Genomic DNA, 4,828 nt, shown 5'->3' with positions numbered 1-4,828 from the left:
TATTCCCCCTTGACAAACCCCATTTTCTCTGCAACTTGCTCAGCTTGGCATAAGCTCTCAAAACCAAAAAGGGGTATCAAAAGAGTTAGTTCTTTGGGCAATCTCTCTCTCAAATTCATTGCATCCCTACATAAACAAAACTTTAGCTCCTTATGGGCTGACTTGGGAGTAAGATTCATGACTGGGAAAAATTTCTCTCCTTCTCCTTATTGAAATTCAAATTTAATATCCCCTCACAATCTTTCACGGAACATCAATTTATCAAAGACATTATTCAAACATTTTTAGAGAAAAAAAAACGTATTTCTCTGAGGCGGCAATCAACCTTCTTTCTAACATCGGGCATTCCATCTTTTGGAGCCATAAATACATTTATGACCACATCAATAATGACACTGACATAGTCAAAACCTCATATATGGCCAGATGGGAAGCAGACTTACACTCTGGTTTTTCGACTGAAGAATGGGAAGAGGCTCTGTCCCACACATATGGAGCAACAATATCTATGTCCCTGAAAGAGTCTTTTTATAAAATCCTGTCCAGATGGTATTTACCCCCGGCCAGGTTATCTCATTTTGGCGCCCAACATTCCCCAAATTGCTGGAGGAATTGCGGTCAAAGAGGGAATCTGCTCCATGTGTTTTGGGACTGTCCCAAGGTTACCCCCTTATGGAGTAAAATAGAAGAATTAGTTTCTAAAATCACTGGAAAAATTTTTGACCTCTCACCCCATTTGGCTCTCCTTTCACTCGAAATTACCAGAGTACAAACTACCCTTAGACCGGTCATTATCCATCTCTTCCTCGTTACTAAAAACCTGATTGCTTCCAAATGGAAATCAGCGGATGTGCCATCTTTGCAAGACATAGTCGATTCTTTATCACTCCAAAGAGCTTATGAAGCTAAATTTGCAATTATCAACAACAACTTACAGAGGTATGAAGCGAAATGGGCTCACTGGAACGAACTCTTTCCTTAATGTTCAGAGTCATATCAACATTCATTGCCTCACTGTTTATCTCAATGATTTACTGCCAATTGTTTGTTTGTTTGTTTCTCTTTTATAAACATGTTTGGCTGTTTGTTATGTATCGCTATCCTCCCGATTTTCAGGGAGCTTTCTGCCCTTTTTCGTATCCCTTCCCTTCCTCCCCCTCCTTGCCTTCTCCTCCCGGTTAAAATTTAAAACTCTCAATAAAAAAGTATTGGAATAAAAAAAAGGTTTTCTTGATAAGTTTTTGGAAGGAAAGCTGAGCGTAAACTCCCAAGTACCTGCTGAAAAAAAATCAACAATGTCTATATCAGGAAGATACCACCTGGAACCTGCCTGAAAAAAAAAATATTGCGGAGCTGCAGGAATAAAATGAACTTAACGCACAAACAATGTAAAAACGATGTTCCATCTTTTGATACTTTTTTAATGGCTTCAAACCATGAAGTCGTTAAAGGAAGAAAACGACATATGAAAAAGATGGTGGGGGAAGAGCTGCAACAAAAAAAGACACCAAACCTACCAGCAATGCCACTTCAGGAAACAAAAAGACTGCTCGCTTTTTCCTTAAAAGGGGTGTCCACTACTAAGACAACACCTTCTTAAACTTAATTTTTGACCCCAATAAAATAAAGCCTATACTCAACTCCCGTACTGGCACCATTCCCGCGGTATCATCACTGTGATGAGGTGTCGTGACATGTGACGCCGGTGCCCAATCGGTGCTGCCATCACTGTCCCCACCTCCTGTTGAACTGAAGGGGAAGAAGTCCCAGATCAGTTGCAGCCCGGACTTCCTCTTCCTGTTTGACAGGAGGCGGAGACAGTGATGGCAATGCTGATTGGGCACTGGCATAACATGTCCTAAGACCACATCACAGCCCCGGGGAGAGCGAGTGCCGACATCGTGGGATTGGCGCCAACACGGGAGTTGAGTATAGGCTTTTTTATTTTATTGGGGTTGAATATTTAGTATAATAAACTATAGGACAGATGGTTAAAGAGGGCCCGTACACTTGACATAATTTTTTATTTATTTTTATTGTATGTAAATGCCACTTTTTTTCCTGAATCCGGTTATATTTTTCTTTTATTCCTTCGTCTTTCTATTCCTAAGCTCTGGCGCCATCTTTCATGTATCTAAATCTATTAATTGTAACTAAGTGGGTGTGGTCATGCTTCCAGATTTGAACTCTTGATTCTATGGTCTGCGTCTGTTTCCATTGAGCCACAACAGATACACTTAGGTAGCACATGTGATATTTTTGATCACGTATTATCTAGATTTATATCATATTTGATTTTTCTAATGTTTATTGCATTATATTAATTACTGTATGCTCCTGTATCATATTTTTCCACAGTTTGCAGGCAACTCCCCACATCAGCTTTATGTGATTTTTTTTCTTGCAGTCTTTGTGGGAATTTTTTTTGCTTGTTTTTTTGCCACTAAGTTGTTTGTATGCATGTCTCTGTGTGTATGTTTGTATCAATAACATATTCTGCTTTTTAGTTATTGCATTATATTGGATATTTGATGCCTTATATACACCACACCTTGGTTTTTGTTCTAATTGATGTGTAATATGCAGCCGCCATTTTCATGAATAATTAATAGCTTTGCCATATATTGGAGACAAAAGAAATTCAGACAAATGGAGGAAATGTGTGAATGTGTGCCATGCCGATGTTTAGGCACAGGATAGAATTATTGATTAAATCAAGTTCTTATTGTTCACTCCTACCCCTACTCCAAATATAAGACAATGGAGACAACAATATGGATACTAGCGTGACACATTTATTTGCAGTTTTTCCTTTCCACATTTATATCACAACCAAACTGCCAATACTTGGATTGGTGAATTGGAAAACTGAACCCCAATGGGGCATGTTTTCCTTAAAAATATATTAAATGCTTCTGAAAGGTAATTACTGCAACTGCAAACATGGTCTAGAGTCACTGCCACTGCAAACATGGTCTGGAGACACTGCCACTGCATATATGGTCCAGAGTCACTGCCAGCGCAAACATGGTTTGGTGTGACTGCCACTTCAAACATGGTCCAGAGTCACCGCCTCTGCAAACATGGTCCAGAGTCACTGCCACTGCAAACATAGTACAGAGTCACCGCCACTGTAAACATGGTTCGGTGTGACTGCCACTGCAAACACTGTCCAGAGTCACTGCCACTGCAAATATGGTCCAGAGTCACTGCCACAGCAAAAATGGTCTGGAGTCACTGCCACTGCATGCATGGTCCAGAGTCACTGCCACTGCAAACATGGTTTGGTGTGACTGCCACTGCAAACATGGTCCCGAGTAACCGCCACTGCAAACATGGTTCAGAGTCACTGCAACTGCAAACATGGTCCAGAGTCACTGCCACAGCAAACATGGTCAAGAGTCACTGTCACTGCAATCACTGTATAGAGTCACTGCCACTGCAAACATGGTCCAGAGTCACTGCCACTGCAAACATGGTTCGGTGTGACTGCCAATGCAAACATGGTCCAGAGTCACCGCCACTGCAAGCATGGTCCAGAGTCACCACAACTGCAAACATTGTTCGGTGTGACTGCCACTGCAAATATGGTCAAGAGTCACTGCCACAGCAAAAATGGTCTGGAGTCACTGCCACTGCATGCATGGTCCAGAGTCACTGCCACTGCAAACATGGTTCGGTGTGCCTGCCACTGCAAACTCGGTCCTGAGTCACTGCCACTACAAACATGGTCCAGAGTTACTGCCACTGCAAACATGGTTCAGTGTGACTGCCAGTGCAAACATGGTCCAGTCACCATCACTGCAAACATGGTCCAGAGTCACTGCCACTGCAAACAGGGTCCAGAGTCACTGCCACTGCAAACACTGTCCAGAGTCACTGCCACTGCAAACATGGTCCAGAGTCACTGCCACTGCAAACATGGTCCAGAGTCACCGCCACTGCAAACAGGGTCCAGAGACACCACCACTACAATCATGGTCCAGAGTCACCGCCACTGCAAACATGGTCCAGAGTCACTGCCACTGCAAACAGGGTCCAGAGTCACCACCACTGCAAACATGGTCCAGAGTCACCGCCACTGCAAACATGGTCCAGAGTCACTGCCACTGCAAACAGGGTCCAGAGTCACCACCACTGCAAACATGGTCCAGAGTCACCGCCACTGCAAACAGGGTCCAGAGTCACCGCCACTGCAAACATGGTCCAGAGTCACCGTCACTGCAAACATGGTCCAGAGTCACCGCCACTGCAAACATGGTCCAGAATAACCGCCACTGCAAACAGGGTCCAGAGTCACTGCCACTGCAAACATGGTTCAGAGTCACCACCACTGGAAACAGGGTCAAGAGTCACTGCCAGTCTGCCACTGCAAACAGGGTCCAGAGTCACCACCACTGCAAACATGGTCCAGAGTCACTGCCACTGCAAATATGGTCCAGAGTTTGTGGTGAAACAGGGGAGTATTGCCATGCTTTTCTGCAGGCATTAATAAGTAAAATATGTTGTCCAGTACAAAGATATTGATGGCCTAAACCTAGGAGAGATCATCAATACACCCAATAATCCACCAATCAGCTGAAAACAGCTCTGGAGGCAGGAAAATGTAGACATCTTGAAGACTCAGATCCAGAGCCATGATGACACCAGTAGTCCGAACTGTGCAGCCTTCCATTCTGCAAGCAGAGGCAGATTTGCATTTGCAGCATAGCCAGGGCACAAGGGATCATGGCTGGCGGGTGATCCAGTGATCCTGCCAGACGCAGAGCTGCACTTTTAAGCTGTATAGAAAAGTATTTGCAAGTGTAATTTTACAACCTCCATAAGA

This window comes from Ranitomeya variabilis, chromosome 4 (assembly GCF_051348905.1).
Source record: "Ranitomeya variabilis isolate aRanVar5 chromosome 4, aRanVar5.hap1, whole genome shotgun sequence".
Taxonomy (NCBI): domain Eukaryota; kingdom Metazoa; phylum Chordata; class Amphibia; order Anura; family Dendrobatidae; genus Ranitomeya; species Ranitomeya variabilis.
This window is presented reverse-complemented; position numbering follows the sequence as displayed.